Source organism: Callospermophilus lateralis, chromosome 14, assembly GCF_048772815.1.
Source record: "Callospermophilus lateralis isolate mCalLat2 chromosome 14, mCalLat2.hap1, whole genome shotgun sequence".
NCBI classification, from domain to species: Eukaryota; Metazoa; Chordata; class Mammalia; order Rodentia; family Sciuridae; genus Callospermophilus; species Callospermophilus lateralis.
In genome coordinates, this window is record NC_135318.1 from 100,260,095 (window position 1) to 100,284,285 (window position 24,191).

The following is a 24,191-nucleotide window of genomic DNA, read 5'->3' on the forward strand; positions in this document are numbered from 1 at the left end:
CTGGCATTATGGAGAAGAATAGCTACCTTTTAGGTTAAATAATAAAGCAATGTATGTTGGGAGGTACTTGTAAGAATTTCAGAGGAAAAGGTGAGAATGGTAAGTTTTAGGACTTTTCAAATTCAAAAACTGGGAACTTAAAAACCTTGGTAGCATTATAAGGAATTTAGAAAACTAAATTGGGGGAGGCAGTGAAAAACAACCATTTGGGCTGGCTTCATCTAACAAGTACTAACTGTGTTGTTACCAATGCTAGGCCTGTTGTGAGTATTTGTATGTCATAGTGAACAAAAAGGTGAAAATCTACGCTCATGAAATGCTAGAAATTCAGGGGAATGGACACAAAATGCCAAAAAATGGAATATCAACTGTAAATCCTGTATTGTCTACATTTCCCAGGTCCTCCACTCAGCCCACTTAAAATCAGACACAAAGAATTCTCCAGCACCTCATATGGCATGCTGCATGTGCTCTTTTTAAGTCTGAGTGACTCAGCCTCAGCAGAGTTTTCTTTATGTTAAAATTTAGTGAAACAAAGCACAAGAAAATTTAAATGAAAAAGGAGACATACAGAATACCAGCTTAATTTTTTTTTTATCATTAGAGCTAAAAGATACAATGTTATCCTGTCAGTTTGCTATAAAAGTTTTTACACATTTAACTCTTAATTTCTGAAATGATCTTGCTGTGTAACCCAGTCAGTAGACCACACTCTGAGATGCTCTGAACTGGCAAGATTGATTTGGATTGCTTAGTAAGCTTGAGTTGGTTGGTGCAATAGCAAGCTGGAGAATTTGGGGCTTTTGTCCATGCCCATCACTTGATTCATCTACCATTGAGAAGCAGGGAGACAGAGCAGGTGTGCTTAGTGGCCAAATGTCTTTGACCTCTGGAGGGTATAACTGGGCTAAATGTGGACAAGTTATGCTATTTCAAGTAATTAAAAGAAAAAACCTATCCTTTTACATTATAATTTTAAAACCTCTTATTTTAACTAAATGATGAGTACAGCCTTAAAAAACTCTTTTACTGAAGTTATGCATGCACATACTTAACAGGGGATACCAAAATGCTCATTTCAGAACTTGAATTTATCCTATTCCCCAGAGGCATCTATTTTTGATGCTTTTAGCTGCCACATATTATGTTTACTGCCATATATCTACATTATGAGCTTATATCAGTATTTTTCAATTTATCAGTTTTGTACATTTATTGACTTTCTGCAGCAGTAGTTAATTCTTGTTGAACTACTGTAGTCTAATAGTAGTTGGATATTTGACTTTTATACTTCCCTTAAATGAGTTTGTCATAATTTTGGGTTAATATAATAGTTGTTTACATTATCATAACTATGGAGATACCATTTATATATGAGCCAAACAGTTGAATATTATTACATTTCCTTATTTAAATAGCACCCCTTCTCATTATTTTAATTTTGTGTTTGCTTGTTTTTGCCTCTTAGATGCTCTAGAAGATAAATCAAATGGCTAGCAAATTCAGCCTCTCTTAACAATTTTTCCTAATGCTAAATATGTCAGATAATTTATTGTTTCTGATACCCTATTGATTTGAATTTTTTCACCCTGGAGATAACCTTACAACTGGGTAGGTGTGATTACCCTGGACCTGGTGTATAGCTGTTGTCATGGAACTTCACTGTTCTTGGATACCACAGTTGTTTTTTTTTTTTTTTTGACCAATAGCACATCCTCCAGTAGCTTTTTTTGGGCGGCGGGGTGGGGGGGGGGGCGTACTAGGGATTGAACTCAGGGGCACTCGACCACTGAGCCGTATCCCCAGCCCTATTTTGTATTTCATTTAGAGACAGGGTCTCACTGAGTTGCTTAGCCTCACTTTTTGCTGAGGCTGATTTTGAACTCATAATCCTCCTGTCTCAGCCTCCCATGCCCAGCCTCCAGTAGCTTTTAAAGAATATTATGGGATGTGAAGGTTTTAGGTCCTTTCTAAATCCTAAAAACAGGCCGTAAATCCCTGTGTTTTAATCTTGTATTCAACACTTTGCTCCATGTCTTCTCATCTAGAGCATCACTTCTTTCATCTCTCCAGGGACTAAAGTTCTGAATTCCCAGGGATGTAGAGTGATGTGGGATAGTCACTAGATTGAGATAGAGAAAGGAGTGCAAACTTGTACCAATTCTCCTGATTTTAGCCTTCAACCTCACTTGATATTGGTTGTTTCCAAATGATGATTTTTCTCATCATTCTAGGCAAACTGCCTCACTCTTTGGTGGTGTTCTCAGTAGCACTTAGATTGTAACATTTTCTTCTTTACTAAGTCATTTACTGCTCTGTCTACATTTTAGCTGTTCAACCTGGTAAAAATGATCTCTGCTGCCATCTTTTCTTATCTGTTTTTTGGTTTACCTTATAGTTTTTATGGGAATTAAGTCCCATGACCAATGTGATCAGTCCTTCATGTTTAACTAGGAGTTGTATCTTTTTAAACTTATGGTTTTACTTAGACATTTTTCTTTTCATCCAGGACAATAATAATAGAAACAACATCAACAACAAAAATGGAACAGATCATCATTGTCTTAGTATGTGACCTTTGTGCTGACCCTTAATTTGGAATTTGCAGGCCCAGGAGATAAGATGAGGGAGGAGAGAGGCAAGAGATAAAGTAGTGTTGTGCTATATTACTTTAAAGACACAAAGAAATTTGGCAGGTTTTTTTTTTTTTTTTTAAATATAAGGCAGCTTATATTATTTATATATATATATATATATTTATATATATATATTTATATATATATTTATATTTATATATATATATATATTTATTAATATGCCATGAAATTCACCATTCACCACAAAGCATTCTTAGAACATTTGGATCATCTCAGTAGGATCCTCATACCCATTTACAGTTAATCCCCATTGTAACCTGAAGCCCCAGGCAATCACTAATTATTCTGTTTCTAGAAAGTTACCTTTTCTGAACATTTTATTTAAATGGAATTAGTGTAGTCTCTCCCATGTAATTTTTTTTTCACTTCATACATTGTAGTATTCATCCATGTAGCAGTGTGGAGGTTTGTTTCTATTACATAGTAGTGTTACAGGTATGAGTGTGCCACATTTTGTCTGTATGTTTACCAGTTGATGGGCATTGGAGTTGTTTCTACTATTTGTCTTTTGTGAATTCAAAAGGTGTTTTTAAGTTTTTTAAATTTTATTTTACTAGAACATTATAATTATACATACTTTTGGGGTTCCTTTTGGTATAATTAAACATACAAGAATTTGATTTCAGTCTCAATTCCCCTTCCCTTTTCCTCTCTTCCTTCCTCCTCCTTTTCTCCCCATTCTACTTATTTTCCTTTCTTTGATTGGTATTTTTACATACATATACAAGTGAAATTCCTTTGGGTTTTTTGTACATTTGTATATGTTATATAACATGATTCAGTTAGATTCATTCTGTATTTCTTTCCCTCCCTCCCTTTTCATTCTTTTCCATTGATCTTCCCTATATCTTTTATGAAATCTGATCCCCTTCCCAACTGCCTTCTTTCCCTTATTTTTCCCTAGTTTCTTCATATGAGAGAAAACATTTGACTACTGATTTTCTAAGTCTGGCTTATTTCACTTAGCATGATTTTCTCTATTTCCATCCAATTACCAGGAGAAGCCATTATTTCTTCTTTATGACTGAGTAAAACGCCATTGTGTGTGTGTGTATGTATCAGATTTTCGTGATCCATATACCAAGGAGTAGGATAGCTGGGTCGTATGGTAGTTCCATTTCTAGTTTTTTGAGGAGCCTCCATACTACTTTCCAAAGTGATTGTAATAATTTACAGTCTTACCAGCAGTGTATGAGTGTGGCTCAGTGGTAGAGTGCTCACCTAGCATGCGTGAAGCCCTGGGTTCGATCCTCAGCACCACATAAATGTAAGATAAAGATATTGTGTCCACCTAAAACTTAAGAATAAATATTTCCTAGCTAGAATTTATTTTTCATATTCTTTATTTTTAAAATCTCTTTATTTTTATGTGGTGCTGGGGATAGAACCTAGTACCTCATGCATGCTAGGCGAGCACTCTACCACTGAGCCACAACCCCAGCCCTATTTTTCATATTCTTAATAATTGCCATTTTGGCTAGAGTGAGATGAAATCTTAATGTAGTTTTGATTTGCATTTCTCTGATTGCTAGAGATGTTGAACATTTTTTTACTATATTTGTTGGTTATTAATTGGTTATTTCCTTTGAGAAATTTCTGTTTAGTTGTTTTGCCCACTTATTGATTGGGTGTTTTTTTTTTTGTTATTGAGATTTTTCTGAAGGTGTTTTTGCCTTGCATCACAGTCTTGTTCAGAAAAGCTACCTGATGGTGCTGTGTGCTGGAGCAAAGACCAGGAATTTATCTGCCTGTGTCTTCTCATTTCTCATCAGTTTAACCAAACATCTAGTTCTGGTGGCTGTTTGGATCAGAGCTTTACCTTCCCTATTCTGGCTGTTTTTCATCACTATGAGCTTAAGTCATTTTTTTAAACGTGAGTCCATTTTCTTTCTTATCATCATAAAGACAGTTTACTATTAGTGAGGTTACTGATATTAGTAACTGGGTCAAACTAGTTTTTCCTTCTCACTAATTGTTGGGGATTCCATTATGTGATAACTATATGTGATATGCCATGTGAGTTTCCCTTTATCCCCAGCAGAAGCTATTGAAACACCAGAATTTAAAATCACAACAAGGGTTGGGGTTGTGGCTCAGCGGTAGAGCGCTCGCCTAGCATGCATGAGGCACTGGGTTCAATCCTCAACACCATATAAAAATAAAAAATAAAGATATTGTATCCACCTACAACTAAAAAAATAAATATTAAAAAATAAAAATAAAAACACAACAAAACAAAATCTATTCTCTTTGGTCAGAGAATGTATTCCAAATTAAATAAATGCCTTGCCGTGTTACATGGGGAAATGAGTTTACTCATATTAATTTGCTTAAAGTGTACTTTCAAAATATTTTTTTTCATATTTTCTAAAATTCTTCTATGATTTTTTTCAAGTAGTAAATTAATGCATTCAGATAATATCTAGTTAAGTTTAATAATTGTTTACTTTTTGCGAATTCTTGAGCTTGAGAGTATTCTTACCTGCTTATGACAGTAAAAGAATACCAATTGACCACCAGATCCCTGCTTCAGTTTTTGGGATTGTCTTTGTGTAATTGATGTATAATTTTATGACTTCAATTTTGAGATGTCCAGTCAAAGAGTGCATTATCTGAATTAAGGTTTTGCATTAAGGCAAATACAGTTTATTGGGGATCCCCAGTTAGACACAGAGTATTGCCTGAAATTGTGCATTCAAGTGGCAACATAATTCTTTGGGTATATTCATTCACTTAATAGGACTTGTCTCAAATTCTAGGGCCTTTCCTTTTTTTTTTTTAAATATTTATTCTTAAGTTTTAGGTGGTCACAATATCTTTATATTTATGTGGTGCTGAGGATCGAACCCAGGGCTTCATGCATGCTACGTGAGCACTCTACAACTGAGCCACAGTCCCAGCCCCTAGGCCCTTTCTGGTTTGAATTTGGTGTATTAGAGCATCACAGTTCTCTGGCTCTATGTGCATGTGTTCTCATTCATTCTTTTAAAAAATTTTTAATTTTAGTTGTCAGTGGACCTTTATTTTATTTTATATGAGGTGCTGAGAATCGAACCCAGTACCTCACACATGCTAGGCAGGTGCTCTACCACTGAACTACAGCCCCAGCCCTCTCATTCATTTATTTTTTTTAAATATATATATTAATCCCTTATCATATATATGGTTCACACACTTATTTTCTTAATCCATGGGCTGATTTTTCATTTTGTTAACTCTTTTTGAGAGAGAGAGAGAGAGAGAGAGAGAATTTTAATATTTATTTTTTAGTTTTCGGTGGACACAACATCTTTTTTTGTATGTGGTGCTGAGGATCGAACCCGGGTCGCACGCATGCCAGGCGAACGCGCTACCGCTTGAGCCACATCCCCAGCCCCTCTCATTCATTCTTATTGGTCCCTCCTTTGATTTTCAGAAGAAAAAAATGAAAACAAAACTTTTGGGTATATAGTCCTTTTACTCAGCAGTATTTGAGGGCTTAGTATCTGGTTTTTTGATTCATTGTCAACAGCTGCTTTAAGCCTATTTGGTAGGCAAGATTTCTCTTATTCGTTTATTACTGAACTACTTAATGCATGTGTAATGTGTGCCAGGCACCATTTGGTGACAATGGACAAGAAAGGCAGTCAGCTTGTGCCTTTGTGTAGTGTAAGCCCAATGTGTAAGGCAGAAAACGAACAGTTTAAGAGGATGGTATTGCAGATGGGGAAGAGCTGGGGCCTATGTGAGCATACAACATGATAGCTAAACAGATCTGATAAAGAAGATGAGATGGCACACAACTTTGATGTGCTGGCTGATGAGGCATAGATGTGTGAGGAGAAAGAGTCTCTTCAGTTTTAGAAGAAGCCATTGATCCTATGACTCATCATCTTGGTTAATACAAGATGGGAGAGGTTTGTTCCATTGATTATGGTGATTGACTGTATTTAGTTTCCCTTGATGCAGCTGTGTGCCTTGCCTCCAACATCTGCTGTTTTGAATCTCCTGTATCACTTGAGAGTTACCAGCTTAATCATTTAGCACAAATATGTCTGTCAGAGGAAAGTGGAGGAGGAGACCTCATGTCCAAGACCTCAGAAAGTCCTTTGAACAGTGTCTGAAATGATACCTGCTGAATGGATGGCCTTAAGTAGATCATATCTGCCCTACAAATGGGAGTTTGCTTTGTTCAGCTCCTGGTCCCCGTGACCTTAGGGCTGGAAAGGACCTCTGTAAAATGGAAACATTGGTGTACAGGTTTGTGATATTCAGGTAGTTTTTAGACATTTCTATACTTCGAGTTTGGAAGGAAATGATTAAAAGATGAAATGATGAAATTTTGCATTCTTTTTATTTACTCTGAATAGTAGGGGCATCACTTGATGGGGACACTAGAAGTGTGCCATTAGGCAATATCATCAATTATGCGAACATAATAGAGTGTTTACACAAACTAAGATAGCTGCAGTGTCAGTAGGTGATAGAACTTACAGAACTACCTTTATACGTGTGGTCCTTTATTGACTGAAATGTTATGCAGTGCATGACTGTATTTGCTTTATGAAGATGTGAACAAAAGAGCTGTCACATTTTATCTTTAAAATACGGTAGCTTTTAAATTTTCTTTTTCTGAACCTACTAATTTAAGTGGTTTTGTGGGCCTTTTTAAAAAGAAAAAATTGAAAATAATTAGAGTATTTTTAATCCTTCTCTAATCTTAGTGGAAAAGAGGATTTTTAAATTTCGAGTGCTATCCTTCAAAGTATAAAATTCTTTTTGGTTTATTTTGCTTAAATAGGACTGTTTTAGTCATTAACTTCCAAGATTGAATAAGACATTTTATATTAGTTTACTACTCAACTAGCTGAAAATATATTCATTCTTATTGTTACATGAAAATTTTAATGCTAAATTTTATACAGGATATTGTTTTTCTGGCTCTCTGAGGACTTGCTCTCATTGGTAGTCTTCCTTTTTACACTTCTTTGTGATTGAATTTTTTCTCATTTTATTTGATCCCTTTTACTGACTTTTGTATAACTTACTTGGTAGGTTTCTTTAGGTTTTGTAGTACACATCTTTAAGTTATAGTCTACCTTCAAATGATGATACATACTTCATGTGTAAGAAACTTACAGTAGTATTCTTCTATTTGTACCCATTTGTCTGTGTAGTTTGGCATACAATTTTACTTTCATGTGTGCTCTAACTCCCAAAATATATTTGTTTCAACAGTCAACAATTTTTTAAAAACAATTTGAACAGTAAATAAAAGAAAGCTAATATTTGTATTCATGTGATCAGCATTTCTAGTGCTTCTCATTTTTTGTATAGATCCATATTTCTTCTTTCTTTAGGTCTTTTGGCAATTTAGGTCTGCTGGCAACAAATTCTTTCAGCTTTGGTATATCTGAAAATATTCCCTTCCCCCACTATCATTTTTGAAAGACATTTTTGTTGGGTGTAGAATTCTAGGCTAATATTTTTTTCTTTTGGTATTTTGGTTATTCTACTTTATTCTCATTTGTATTGCTGCTATTGAGAAGACTCCTGTTAATCCTTGTTTTCTTCCTTTGTATGTACATGTCATTATTTTCTGACTGCTTTTAAGACTTTCTTTATCCTTGATTTTGAGTGATTTGATTATACCATACTTTGTACTTTTTCCCCCATTTTTTAAATTTGGTTTTTAGTTTTAGGTGGACAAAGTATCTTTATTTCATTTTTATGTGGTGCGTGCTGAGGATTGAACCCAGTGCCTCATGCATGCTAGGTGAGCACTCTACCACTGAGCCACAACCCCAGCCCTCCCCCTGTTTTTTGTGCTTGTGGTTTCTGAGCTTCTTGGATCTGTGGATTCACTGGTTTCATCAAGATTTTCCCCCCACCCCATATTCCCTCTGCCTAGGCTTTGGGACTCCCATTATGTACATAAGTGTTAGACCCCTTGAAGTTGTGAGCCCCTCACAGCTCACTGATAACACCTTTGGGGGAAAAAAAAACCTCTTTGAGCTTCATTTTGGATAGTTTCTGTTGCTCCTCATTTGTTTTTTCTTCAGTGCTGACTTTGCCAAGTAATCCCATCCTGCATATTTTTCTTCTCAGTGTATTTTTATCTCTAGAAATCCAATTTGGGTCTTTAAAAATATTTTTTCAGGATTTACGTTTTCTTTCTACTTAGCTTTTTGAAAATATGGTATATGTTACAATAGCTGCTTTAATGTCCTTGTCTGTAATGCTAACGTGTCAATTTTGCATTGTTTCAGCTAATTGTCATTATTGGTTATGCATCTCCGTGTAGTAATCCTTTAAAGGATGCCATTTATTATTAATTTCACCTTGTTTAGATTCCGTACCTTTTTTTTTTGGTACCGGGATTGAACTCAGGGGCAATCAACCACTGAGCCACATCCTCATCCTATTTTGTATTTTATTTAGAGAAGGGTCTCATTAGTTGTGATTTACATTTCTCAGGTAACTAATGATGCTGAGCGCCTTGCTCCTTGCTGAGGCTGGTTTTGAACTCACAATCCTCCTGTCTCTGCCTCCCAAGACACTGGGATTATAGGCATGAACCACTGTGCCCGTCCCTGTACATATTTTTGAGCTTTGTTCTGGGATGCATTTAAGTTACACAGAAATAATTTGTTTCTTTCAGGTCTTTTATGATTTTTGTTAAGTAGATCTGAAGCAGTTCGTGGTCAGTCTACCATGAACTGTTCCCCATTGCTCCTGCAAGACCTTTCTGACTATTCTTAATTTCCTGGCTCTTATGAGTTATTACAGTTGGTCTGGTTTGAACAGGCACTGTTTGCTTCCTTGTGTGAACACCAGCTCTGCTCTATCTAGTCCTTTTGAATGTGTAGTTTTTCTTCAGACTTGGGTATTTTTCTTACAAGTGTGTACTGACTGACCAGCATTTTGGCTGAGTACACAGGGGCTTCTCTTCAGAGTTCCAGAGTTCTTTTCTGTGCCACTTTTGTCTCTTGACTGAAACTCTTAACTGCCTTGATCTACCCAGACTCTCAGCTGCTTCTCCTTAGCTAAGGGAGTCTGCTGGGTTCTATGTTTCTTCTTCCTGTGCCATGACCTGAGAACTCTGTAAAGTGCTCAAGTTTAGGCAGGTTATGTTTAGGGGTCACTATCTTTTCATTGCTTGATGTCGAGTTTCTTTAACACCACCCATTCATCAATTTGTGTGGGTTTGTTTTGGTTGTTTCAAGTGGAAAGGTGAATCAGTCCCTGTTAACTACATCCTGACTGGAAGTGCAGGCCCAGTGCCAGTAGCAGTCTGTTTCTAATTTACCACTCATTAACAATGACAAACTGTAAAATTAGCCCTCCCCTTTTTAAGTGGGGGTTATGAGAATGTAAGAGAGCAACCATAGCTTTTAAAGGAAACATTTAAAAAAATTTATTGATTTTTTTTTTTTTAAAATTTAAGATTTCAAACACCACAATATTCACCAATTTAAAGCATACAATTCAGTTGTTTTTAGTGTATTCACAGAGTTGTGTAACTATAGTCAGCAGTTTTAAATTTTTCTTATCCCCAAGCTCCAATCCTCCTATCACTCTTTTCTCTCCTCTCCCTGCCCCAGTTATGGGCTACCACTAATCTGCTTTCTGTCTTTGTAGAAATATCTGCTTATTGTAGATATTTGTAGTTATTGTAGATATTTCACATAAAAGTTTTGTGATTGGCTTCTTTTACTTAGTGTAATTTTGTTTTTGTTTTTGTTTTTTTTTTTTGGTACCAGGGATTGAATTCAGGGGCACTTGACCACTGAACCACGTCCCAGCCCTTTTTTGTATTTTATTTAGAGAAAGGGTTTCACTGAGTTGCTAAGCACCTTGCCATTGCTGAGGCTGGTTTTGAACTCTTGATTCTCCTGTCTCAGCCTCCTGAGCTGCTGGGATTACAGGCGTGTGCCACCACGTTTTATTTTTATCATTGAATAATATTCTGTTGTGTGTTTAAATAGTACATTATATTGATTCATTAGTTGATGGACATGAGGGTCATGTTGACTTTGGGTCTGTTTGGCATAGTACTGCTATGAAACTTTGCATAAAAGTTTTTGTGTGGGCTATATTGGGTTTATATGTAGGAGTGGAATTGCCGAGTTATATGGTAACTCTGACCTTTTGAGGAGCTATTAGAGTGTATTTCAAAGTGGTAGTACTATATATATTCCCACCAGCAGTAAATGAAATTTTAAATTTCTTTACATCTTGCCAACACTTGTAATTATCTGTCATTTTCATTATAGCCTTGTAGTGGGTGTGGAGTGTTCTCTCATTTTAGTGTTTGTGATTTGCATTTAACTAATGATGTAACTAATGATGCTGAGAATCTTTTTATTTGCTTGTTTCAAACTTGGTTTGGAATCTTGGAATCTTTGGTTCCAAGCTTCAAATCTTAGAACACTAAGATTTGAATCTTCTTTGGGACCCCCCGCCCCATTTTTTACCCATTATTTAAATTGGGTGAAATTGGGAGTGGTAGTACATACCTGTAATCCCAGCTATTGTTTTTTTTTGGGGGGGGGGGAGTGCTGAGAATTGAACTCAGGGACACTCAACCATTGAACCACATCCCCAGCTCTATTTTGTATTTTATTTAGAGACAGGGTCTCACTGAATTGCTTAGCACCTCACTTTTGCAGAGGCTGGCTTTAAATTGGTGATCCTCCTGTGTCAGCCTCCTGAGCTGCTGGGATTATAGTCATGTGCCACTGTGCCTGGCTAATCCCAGCTACTGGGGAGGCTGAGACAGGAGGATCTGAGTGTGAGTTCAGCCTGGGTAATTGAGGTTTTGATTTGCAAAACTTTCCTCCCATTCTGTTACTTTTTTTTTTCTTTTCACTTTCTTCATGGTATAATTTCAAGCACAAACATTTTTAATTTTGATATTCAATTTATCTTTCTTTTGTTTGTGCATTTGGTGTCATATCTAAGAAACTACTTCCTGATCCAAGGTTATGAAAATTTAGTCCTATTTTCTAGTTTTAGCTTTTACGTTTAGTCCTTCTATCCTTTTTTGTTTGTTTTAGTACTGGCAATTGAACTCAGTGACACTTAACCACTGAGTCACATTCTCAGCCCTTTTTAAAATATATTTTTTAGAGATAGGTCTCACTGAGTTCATGCTAAGTTGCTGAGGCTGGCTTCTTGTTGAATTGCTTTAGCATACTTGTCAAAAACCAATTAACTTTGAATGTGAAGGTTTCTGGATTCCTTAGTTTTTGAAGTTTTTATACTCTTACTTCTATTCCATAGGTCTCTATGTCTATCCTATGTCATTATCACACTATCTTAATTACCTTTGTAGTAAGTTTGAAGTTAGGAAGTTTGAGCTTTCCTGTGAGGTTCTTCAAAACAATTTGTTGATTTTGCTCATCTTGATACTAAAGGCTGACATTAATATATACTTTCAAGGACCAGTATTTTTGCAGTTGCCCTAAGTTTTATGAATTGATACTTAGACTCCTTTTGCAATTAAAATTTTTACTGTTTTGCAAACTAATGTCTGTTTATACTTATGTACATATCATGCATAGGAAAGGCTCCCATATATTTGTAAGGGAGCATCTAAAGACATTTCCAAATCCTCTTCCCTCTGCAGATGGGTCAAGGAATAATTTAATAATTTGATGTTTTCAGAGTCTTAGTGATCCTAACAGTTAAGGACCCTATGATACAGAGGAAGAAAAAATAAAAGATCTAAAGAATGGAAACCACGCCAAGATATCTACATGCAAAAAAATCTGTCTAAATGATTTATGATTTCTTACGAAAGTAGCATGGTAAAAAAAAATGTCTCCAGGATATGTACAAATTATATACCAAGATAACAAACCTGTCATTATCACAGAATACAGTGAATTTTAAGGAAGATGGAAGATTCTGGCCTTGGAATACTAAGAAATTGCTTTGAATTTTAAGAGCTGATTAATCAAAAATTTTTGTTTAAACAAAATCTTTATTTTGCTTAAAACATTTTAGCTCAGAGGAAGAATGAATGTTTTGCATTTTCAGTATTCTGGTTTAACAGTGATAAATGAAAAAGTTCTTAATCACCTATCATCTGATCCTACCAAAAATAAAACTCAAGGTGCTTTCCATTTCATTTACAATCCTGAAACTCAGCTGGCCTTAGGACAAGAATAAGTTGTATAGTATCTTTATCTTGGAACCTCATTCATACAATATAGATAAACCTCAAATCTAATCCAGAGCATTACTTCAAGGAACAGTGTGATTTTAATACACTTTGAATGTGGGATAGTGCTACATCAAACTCTGGCAAAAAAAATGTATCTGCTATTTGTTCTAGAGACTATAAGCCCCACCTATAGAATTCTTTAATCACAGAAATGGGACTGAAACCCCCCCATTCCTAGTTAATTAAAAAAAAAAAAACTTGCCACTCAATACTTCTATAAATTCCGTAAACTTTTCGCTCTTCAGAGAATGTGATGAAAATATGTAGCCTCAAGAACAACAAGTGATGTGAACTCCATGCCTATACATTTGTGCTTGGGCTACCATAATGGAATGCCGCAGACTGAGGACCTTTAACAACAGATTTCATTTTCTTACATTTATAGAGGCTGGAAATCTAAGGTTGAGGCCACGGCAGGGTTGGTTTCTTCTGAGGCCACTATCTTGGACTTGTAGAGAGCCACCTTCTTGTTTTGTATGGCATGGGTTTTGCTCTTCACATGCCTCCACAGTATCTTTCAGGATGATTCAGATTTCCTTCTCCTATAGGGACACTAGTCAAAATGGATTAGGGCCCTTATTTTAATAATAGAGTCCCATGCATGCCAGGCATGTGCTTTGTCCCTAAACTGTACCCTAGCCCCCAGACCCTCATTTTAACTTAGTCACCTTTTTAAAAAGCCCTGTCTCTTAAGTACTGCCACATTCTGAGGTACTTGGGGCTAGAACTTCCACATATGAATTTTGGAAGCTTTAGTCCATAACATGCAAAATATTTTTCCTACTGAAGATATAGAAAATGATTATGCTCTAGAGTTTTAATGATTTTAACACTTGATAAATCTGGAACTTTATTTTTAAGAAATAAAGAATACAAAGAGCCTTCTAACCAAATGCGTGTTCATTCAACACAAAATACTGTGATAGATGATAGAGATACAAAATTGGCGCGCACACACATACACAAAGGGTTAAACTCCATATTTTCATGTGGTTGAAGAACACAGAAAATAAATACATTAGATGGTGATAGTTGCCTATTTCAGTCATCTTTTGCTGAGTAACAGATCCACCCCCCCCCCCCCCAACTTAGTGGCTGAATACAGGCTTTATTTTGTTTGCTGATGATTTTGTAGGTCAACATTTGGATTGGGGCCGTTCTCAGCATGGTGGTTCTGGTGTCTCCTAGGGCCCCTCAAACAGCTGGCTTCATCTGGTAGTTAACTGGGGGTTGCATAGTGTAAGGGGCTGGTAAACTTCTTAGGCACCTTGGCCGGTCTTTCTTTGTCTTGTCATAATTTTTTCTTTCTGGCCTTTCTTCCTTTTATTCTTTTAGAATTTATTCTATTTTAGTATTTTTGTGGTAATGGAGATCAAACCCAGGTTTCTCACATGCCAGGCAATTAAGTGCTCTACTGCTGAGCCACATCTCATATCTTTCTTTTGTCCTTTATTTAGGAGTTTTAAATATTGTGGGAGATTCCATTTTGGGGGATAGAATTTGAGACACAATGTTATTCTTTTAAAATATCTTTATATTACAAAAAGTTCTAGTCACTAAATGCATTCACTATTACCAAGTGTTCTGTTTTAGGGCTGGAGTTAGATTTTTCACCCATTAATTTGGATAGGGTAATAATAGCAGAATTGTTAAGTGCATCATAAACTTTGCCTTGGCTTTAGGATTGTCTCAGTTCTCTTCTGGCAATGCTAAACCTGCTTTTCTTAGCTCAACAGGAAATGAGAGTAGGGCTGGGCAGGGGAAATCATGCATATCCAACTTTCAGTGTGCAGGCTTCTCATTGGTTTTCTAGGACAGTAAATCAAGTTTGTCTCCTTCCCCAAAATGTTGATTACTAAGGGGAAGTGAGATATAGCTACAGGTAAACTAACTAGTTTGTGCCTGCTGCTTATGTGTCATATAAAATGAAGTGTAAAGATGTTTGATTTCTTAGGATGAATAAAATAAGATGATTTGAGGTTCAAGTGCCTCAGCTTAAGGCTGTCATAGAATAACTAACTCTTAATTTCTTTATTGTAGGGGAAAGAACAAACTCTTGGCTTGGATCAGCCAGTTATTTTGAAAACTCATAATCTTCTCTTGTTAGAGGAGAAGTTGACTGGGACTCCATTGCAGGTGGATTTTCAGTGTCAGTGGGTGGCATGTGAAAGTCTCTGGTGTTCCATGTGCAGTGCACAAGACACATGTTTGCAAATGGAAGGTGTCCCACAGCAATAATTTTGGTGAGTTTAGAAAAGAATCAAGATATGTAGTAAGTGCAGTGAGGACTCAGTAGTCTTTGGTAATATGTTTAGATGAATTAACAAGAGTTGGAGAGATGAAGACTTAGAAGAGAAAAATGCTAATACTGGAGGCTAGACTGATTTGTAGGAGTTTGGGAATCTATATGCTTTATTTAAATTACTGAAGAAGATATTAGTAGGAAGGGAGAAATCAGGAGAGCTTCAGGCCCAGGATGACAAAGGAAAGAGGAGAGCCAGGGCACTAAGGATGGATGAGAGGCAGAGGAGGTGATGGGAGAAGCACATGTTGCTACCATGAAGCTTTCCTTTTGCTCTAGTTTTGAGTCAACTTTCAAGTTTTTCACACTTTAGTGTGCACTTGAATCAACTGGGGAGCTTGTTAAAATGCAGATTCTGATCAGCATGTCTACAGTGGGGTCTGGGATTCTGAATTTCTAATATTCTTCAGGATGATGTTAAAGTAATTCCACACTTGGAATACTAAGAGTGTAGCAGGGCCAAGAAGTTAGAGAAGGAAAGAGTATTGGTAGTTTGCAGCTGACTGAGATGTTTCATTAGAACACAGCTGTTAGGGTGTCTTATTTGGACTAGGATTATGTTATCTCTTTAAAGTGTCTTGTGTATCTGTACAGTCAAGATGATGATTTTGTGAACAGATTGTAACTTTCAGATTACTAGAATCTGGAAGACAGATTCTAGTCTTTCTGGGAATCACAGGGTAAATTTATGTAGGTTAGGGTGTTAGGAAGTTGACAGATGGGGAAAGAGAGACTTTGTGGTTTGGTCAGGACTAGGGTCACAGACATGTGGGATCTCCCTTTGGCCCTTGTATGCTCTGTCTCTTTCTCTTCACTGTCTGAGTTGAAAGGCAGTACAATGAAGTACTGCCACCTCCTTGCCATCCAGTTTGATGATTTGGTGATGACATGACAATATCATATACTGATGATGATCCTCATGATCCTTTTTGGTGTGTGGTGCATATGCTGGCATAGAACTAAAGTGTTTGAGAGAGTAGTAGGTCAGGTGCCAGGGTGGCCTAAGCTGTGGCAGTAAGTTTCTAGTAAAAACAGATGAGGCCATTGTGGTGGTGTGGAGAAGGCTATAGACTCACATAGCAGGCTGTCAGACAACAGCTGTGTTTTGAGTCGGGAGAGGGGAAAAGTGGGCAGGTGTAAATGTAATCAAGTGGGTAACTTGGGAAAGAATCTTAGGCATGTTTTCTGGTTCTTGATTACATGCTCTCTCTTGCATCTAGTAAAAGAAGCAATAAAAAATGTCATTATTGGAATAGAAAATTCAAAGACAGACTGAGGAGTTCTGAAAAAGAGAGCAAGGAATGGAAGGTAGGAAGAGCTTAAAGAGCTGAAGTAGTTGAGAAGGAAGCAAGTTAAAAATCAGTCTTGGAGGAGATCTGCACAATGCAGGTGTGTTTAAGTGTATTTGTCTTTTGGGGATGGAGGGTAAGGCCATTGTTTTTAAGTTAAATTGCTGGAACTGTAGAATGATAATTCTGGAAAAAACTCCAGAAAGCCTTTATTCACCCCCTCATTTGGCTAGAAAAGAGCCCCAAAAACGTAGTGAGGTGGAGGGACTGATTGAAGATATTTGCAGCTATACAGTGAACTATGGACTTTCACATTTTTGCCTCAAATGACTTGATATCTACCCTGGCTTTCTCTCATTCATTTAAAAAAAAATATACTTTCCTTGAGTTTCTTTCATGTGCAGGCACAGTAATAAACTTTTTTTTAAAAAAAACATCATTTTCCTTTTATTTTTTAGATTGTGCTTTCTGAAAGTTTAGTTAATCTTTTTGTTCCTTTTTTTTTTTTTTTTTTTGATGGGGGAATAATTACTAGATTTATCTTTTGTAGACCTTAATGTAACTTTAAAAACAAGTTCAAGTATGGCTGAACTTGGGCCAAGTTGATACAACCAGTCTTTAAAGAATAAATTTTTTAATACTCCATTTTCCTGTAATTCACATTTTATAATTTGGCTTTTAAAACATTGTACTCTAGCTGAATTGCATTTAGACTCATAGAATTTTTACTAGCATTAACTTTTATGGTAGAATATGTAAGTAGTCTCTGAGATTTGAAAACAAGAGAGGATTAAAACTTAATTGATACTAGAATTTGTCAGTACCTCATGGAAGACAGTGATATGGAGGTATTTTGAGAATTCAAAATAAACTTTTGAATGACTTTGGAGAGAAGCAGGTTTTTCCTCTAGACCTCTGTTTAAAAAAAAAAAAAAAAAATTCCGGAGAGGAAATTGCCCAGACTTTGTGAACTCTAGGGATGGCTGATTGGGCAGGGAAAGAAGACTCTGGCAGAGATAGTATATGGAATATCTGAATATTGCGTTAAGGGTGGTGTGTTGACTTTAAAAAAAAAATTTTAGTTGACCCACTGGTTCAGAGGAGGTGGTAATTGATACTGAATTCAAGAACTGTCATAAAGATAACTATCCTTCCACTTTCTCTAGTAAATTGTAGATATTTAGAGCAGAATCCTCTCTACTCCCCTAAAAACCCCCAAATCCAATAAAAGTTAGACACAGTGATCCTGCTATCAGCTGATATCAACTTTCTGGCTTAATTTTATTCCCTCTTTCTGCACCTGGTGAACAGAGTTCCTGCTGTGACCTTCCTGTGGACTTTGAGGCTATTAACTGTTGTGAGGGAGATAGAAGTGGTGGGAAATCTGAAGGAAAAATCATGGCAGAAGTTCTCAACTTGGTATATTTTAGAATCTTCTCAAGGAGCCTGAAATCTTCAGCCTCAAGTAGCACGTCCCAGCCTTGCATGCACATCACAGTCATCTGAGAGATAAGAGAGAAATTGATGCCTATGCTATAACCCCTGGAAATCAGACTTGATTATTCTAGGGTGCTACCCAGGCATTGGGACTTTTTTTGGGGAGGGTACTAGGGAGGGGCACTCAGCCAGTGAGCCACATCCCCAGTCCTATTTTGTATTTTATTTAGAGACAGAGTCTCATTGAGTTGCTGAGGCTGGCTTTGAGCTTGTGATCCTCCCGCCTTAGCCCCTGGGATTTCAGGTGTGTGCCACTGTGCTCCACTGCATTAGGATTTTTAAAAGCTGCTTGCTCTCTGGTGCATGCAAGCTTCAAAACCATTGAGTTTTGGATGACAGCTGTCTAGTTAATACCTGAAACTGATGGTATTGAATTTGGAAGTTCTTTTGCACTATTTCCTCTCCTTTTCTTTTACCTTTATTTATTTATTTATTTATATTTATTATTTTTTACTTGTAGTTGGACACATTATCTTTTTCATTCTTGTGTGGTGCTGAGGATCGAACCCAGGGCCTCACACATGCTAGGTGAGCGCTCTACCACTGAGCCACAATCCCAGTCCCTTACCTTTATTTTTTATAATCCAGTTTTGAAAAACACAACATTCAGTACATTGTGGGAATTTATCTCTTGAGAAAGAGGTAAATATAGGTCTGCTCCACTCCCCATCCCTGTTCTCAGATGGAAAGGTTTTGAATTACTGTTGATTTTCGATCTGACTTAAAGTTTTCAACTAGGTGTTTTGTTGGAGGTTCTTCCTTTGTATTTTGTTAATTTTCAGAGTTTGTAAAGATTTCATCTCACATATACAACTTTATGTAATTTTATTGGAGAGTATTTCCCAGAGGATATCTGTTGCTTTTGGAGGAAGAGGAGAAGAAACCTAAGAAAAATGGGCTTTAGATAAGCACAGAAGGTAGATAAAGTAGGTTCTCATTTTTTTTTAAAGTTTTTGCATAGTATCTGGAGAACTGTCAGAATCACTGTATTCTGCTGGAATTGACTTGAGAAGTCTGTTCCCTGCTTGTGTGCCTCTAGTGGTTGAGCCCCTGGCCAGAACCCAGATGAATTTTCAGTGAGGATGAGCAAAGCTGGAGGTTTCACCTTACACGTGGCAATGATTTTTTCCAAAGTTTGAAGAATTAACCATTTATTTTTAAACTTTTTATTGCCAGCTTTTTTTCCCCCCTTGGAGAGAAATTAAGAAGAAAACGTAAATTGGCCTGGTGGAGTTAAGAAATTGTAACTGGAGAAGGAGTATGTGAGTTAATTTATTCTGACTTCCTGCCCAGGCTCAGAAAGCCCTCTCACAGTATCTCTGGCCAGTCATTTGTCCTTGTCCTAGGGACAGGAGCTCATGGTCACTATTAGGTACATCACTCAAAGCAGTGTTGTCTGACATTTTCTTCCCTGTAACTTCTGCCCTACTTAAGTAATGACTAGCCAGATTATGAAGACATTGGTCATGATACCCTAAGTCTTCTTAGCATTAACTGAGTATCTTTAGTTCTTTCTTTTGAATATTTGACACATCTCATTGTGTCTTACATTATACCTTTGGAAGTGCCCCAGTTTGATAATGATGCATTCAGAAACCTGTGGTACTTGGGATGGACACAGTGTTCCAGCTCTCCATCTAGTATGTGATGTCTTGTACACTTGCTTGACAGATTACAGATTCTGGATCAGTCCAAGAAAATAGGTAACTGGCAGAGCCATCAGGTTAGTGAGTGGTGTAGCATCAAGGACTGGGAGGGGCTCCCTCATTGGAACATTGACAGATCAATTATCTTGAACCAATCTGCTTATCTCTTTGGACTCAGTTTTCTTCACTGCAAAAGGAAGGAGTGGACCAGCCTGAGCCCGTTCTTTTCTCAAGTGTTGAGTGCATTCAAAAGGTTAGAAGGCAATTAATATTTACAGAGCACCTGGTTCGCTCACAGGCTAATCCTAGACCGTGTTTTAGGTCTTCACTGGTTTCTCAGTTTTTGGTATTTTTCCACATTCAAAAAAATGCTTTTTGGAGGGAATGAAAACAATATCAGTTTTGAGCTTAGGATTTAAGGAATAGTTCTTTCACAGCTGTGGGAGATTGGTCAGAGAGCAAATTTGTTACAAACAAATTGATCCCAGTACTCTACTCAGGCCTACGGATGAGGCCTAGAAATCTTTTTTTTTTTAAACCTTTGAAAATAATCAGCAATGTTTGGGAAGTACTAGTTTCAATAGTGTTCACTTCTTCTATAGAGTGAAGTCTTTTTATGTAACATGGCATGTACCTGGGATTTACTTCAAAATAGCTTCATTTCAAAATAGCATAAGGGAGGAGGTAGGTCAGAGTAAGGATGAAATAGGACTGTCCATGCATTGATAATTAATCAAACTGGTGATAATATAATAATTTAAGCTAGTACTTTTTCACTACCGTGAATTATTACCATTCTGCCACCTTTTCATCTTTGTGGTGTGTTTGAAGTTTTCCAGACTAAAAAGATAGGCCAAAAAAGTGGCATTTTGAAACATTTTACTTCTGCCTAATGTTTTTATTTTGTAGACATAAAATAGTCAGTGATAAGGTGCGGAGGAGCATGTCATCTCATTTACAACAGACTCAAATCAGATCCCTCACATGAATAAGCCTCTACCTCAGTCTCTACCTCAGCATCTGCTGTGTTAAGTATAGGGCTGGTCATCACCCTTTTGGCTTCAGGTCTATAAGATACCATGAAAAGAGGGATTCTCTCCTACAATGCCCTTTTCCTGAATCAGCATCTCAACACACTTGGGGTATGAAAGGAAAACTCTGGTGGGTGGTGATTGTGGTTGAAGATTTAGGGAGGAGCCAGGATGCCTGTGTAATATTCACATATGGCATGTAGCATTCTATAGGACCTAAATAGTTGTAGAGTCTCTCTCTTCAGTCTCATCTTCCCCCTATAACATATTTGTTTGTGGCCACCTCATATTTCTTTGGAAGTCTAGATAAAAGCTGGAGTTCACTGAATTTCTGGTGACCTGTGTGTGGGATCTTTGATGTGTAGTGTTTTTTTTTTTTTTTTTTTTTTAGCTTGTGAAGATGAAGTATTCAGATCAATTTAATATTAGGGTGGCAACTTTGAGAGTTTTGAAACCGTACTAACTTCAGGGATTCAGCATTATAAAAGGTCTTTAGGCTTATGTTTATTTCTAGTGATTCAAGGACTTTGGAGGAATTATGATGACTACTTTTGAATATGTGTAGGGTTTAAAAACCCATGAAAGCATCTCTTTATGGTCATGGGTTATGTGGGTAGGCAGGTAGATGTGGACATTATGCCACAGAAAACGTTTGCTACTTAATTGAATTTACGAGCCTTTCTCCTTTAGTATTTTTTATTTTAAATATTTTTTTAGTGTAGATGAACACAATATCTTAAAATTTATGTGGTGCTGAGGATCGAACCCAGGGCCTTATGCGTGCAAGGCAAGCAGTCTACCACTGAACTTCAGCCCCAGCACTCCCCTTTATTAGTATTTTAGTTTTGATTTTATTGTTGACACAAATCACTTAATATTAGTTAAGCATCAGCTGATATTAGCTACTCATCTTGGAGTTTATGGCAGGCCTTTTCAGGTTCTTAGTCACTTTTCCACTCCTGCAGCTGGCGTAGGTCAACTGATACTTTCTATGCCATCATGAAGGCCTCAAGCTTTACTTAGAACATAAACGACTTTATGTTGGAGTTAAAGAGCCTTAGTTGTCAGAATTATAGATTGTTTCTTTTTTTTTTTCTTTTAAATTTTTAAAAAATATTTTCTAAGTTGTCAATGTATCTTTTATTTTATTTATTTATAAGTGGTGCTGAGGATCAGACACAGGGTCTCACACATGCTAGGCAAGTGTTCTACCACTGAGCCACAACTCCAGCCCCTTATGTTTTTTTAACTACATAGGAAAGAGGAAGATTTTTTGAGTGGTTTGGCCGGATTGTTTCATGTGAGATGGAAGAGGAATTCAGTTTGACTTCATAACTTTCTAATGATATGTGTTAGGGTAGTCTACAAATGATCTGTAGAAATACACACTTAAGACAGTTAGCATTTACTCATGTAGCAACCATCTTCCAAAAGAAAAAGATCTACTTCTGAAAAACTCAGTGGACCTTTATTTTAAAGGTCCTATGACAGTTTACTCCCCCCAGGAAATCCAAGAAATTAATACATGCTTTTTTTTTTATCTTTTATCTAGCAATAAAAAGAACCTTGTATAGTCACTAGATTGTCTCTTGATTGTAAATGCAGAACTCCTTAAAGATAAATCCAAATGCTATAAAGAAAGCAATAGATGAAAGCAGAGCAGCTGAAAGAGTTAAAGCTGAGTTGTGTGTGTGTGTGTGTGTGTGTGTGTGTGTGAATGTATGTATGTATGTCCCTCCCTCTATATCCTTTTCTTCCCTTCCAGGTCTTCCCTAAAAATATGCTTGGTGTTGTAGAAGATATTGTATTCAGGAAATATATTTTTTGTTTATTATTATGTTTACAATATCTTGTCCTCAAATTTTTCATAAAACTATTTTTGTCAGACATAACTTAGCAATAGCAAATACATAGCTGCGAGTCTATTTTAGACTCTAAATTTTTTTTTTTTTTTGGCATATACATATAAGTCAGTTTGCATGAAAGAGAGACAGGAGATGCCCAGTTGTCTCTTGGTTTGGCATTTGGTGCTAGTGTTAAAATTATAAAATAGAAATGGGGGTGTAGCTCCGTGGTAGAAGAGCATTTAGTTAGCATGGACAATGGACAAAGTCCAGGGTTCCATCCCAGTACCAGCAAAAAAAAAGGCGGGGGGGCGCGGGGACAATGAAGACACCAAATAAGGAGCACATTTAGCACTCCAGGTAGGAATGTGTGGAACTAGAAAAGTAGAAGTTTGTTACACTGCGGTTCCCCGCCCCCCACATAAATAACTGAGGGAATAACCAGAGTTGGTAACATTAAGATTATAATCTGATGCTGATACTGCACACTTAGAAGTAATGACTGTGAGTGGTGCTGAGTTCAATCTCTGGTACCCAAGGGGGGAAAAAGAGTCTTAAAGAAGTAATGGCTGTATATTGCAATAACCTAGGGAGCTTTCATCCCAAAATTCAAATTAATAGGGAAGTTAGGGGTATATTCATGTATCACCACTTAAATTTTATAGTTAACATTTTATTAGTTTATTTTCTCACCTAAGTATCTGCCTATCAGTCTGTCTTGTTTTTTTTTTAAAGGCATTTTAAAATAAGTTGTGGAAATCAGTACTCTTTACCTTGAAATGTTTCAACTTTAATGTTATCAAATAGAGTACAGTGTTTACTAGAACATTTTCTTTCTTTTAGGGGAAAAATGTACATGTAATGAAATATACAAATCTTAATGAGTTTTGACAGTGCAAACACCTGTGTAACCCGAACCCTCATTAGAATATAGAACATCACCATCACATCTGGGAACTTTAAAAAACTTAATTTAATCTTTGGTCCCCAATGATTAATCTAGGATGAGGTCCAGGCATGGCATTTTGAAAGTAAATCCTTCATTTGATATTAATGTGCAACTGTGTTTGGATACCGTTGCTCTAGATACTCCTGAATCTTGTAGTGTGTGAAATAAATTGATTTATATTTGGAAACTTGGAAAAATTAAGAACTGAATCATTCTGTAACATGAAAAACTGGTGAATATTCACAAAAGTTAAACTTTTAGGAATTTAAAGATGCTATAAAGGAAGCAACAGATGAAAGCAGAGCAGGTTAAAGAGTTAAAGCTGAATTATGTTATGTGGGTATGGGTGTGGGTGTGTGTCTCCCTCCCTCTCTGTACTTTTCTTTCCTTCCAGGTCTTCCCTAAAAATGTGCTTGATATTGTAGAAGACATTATATTGAGGAAATATATTTTTTGTTTACTATTATGTTTACAATCTCTTGTCCTCAAATTTTTCGTAAAGTAACCAAGCAAGTAGCATTTCTCCAGTTGTGGGGTGCAGTTGACCAGTGGGTAGTATAATCCAATTATTGGGTAATTAATTGAACAGGAAATAAAATGCATCACATGTACTATGAAACCTTTATTTACACATGTATATTGGGTAGTGTTTTTAATTGTACTGTTTTAAGTTACAATAAAGATAGTTTGAAAACTCCTTGTCTGGGAGAATCTAGGTTTGCTTTAGTGAAAGTTAGGAATGGTTAATAAATAAACTAAATTTTTA

General features: G+C 36.6%; 1 protein-coding gene across 46 annotated transcripts in view; it reads left to right on the forward strand.

The window, feature by feature from the left end:
- Positions 1–24,191, forward strand: part of Map4k4 (mitogen-activated protein kinase kinase kinase kinase 4) — a 184,446-nt gene that overhangs the window by 6,913 nt on the left and 153,342 nt on the right. The gene's annotated exons all lie outside the window — the stretch shown is intronic.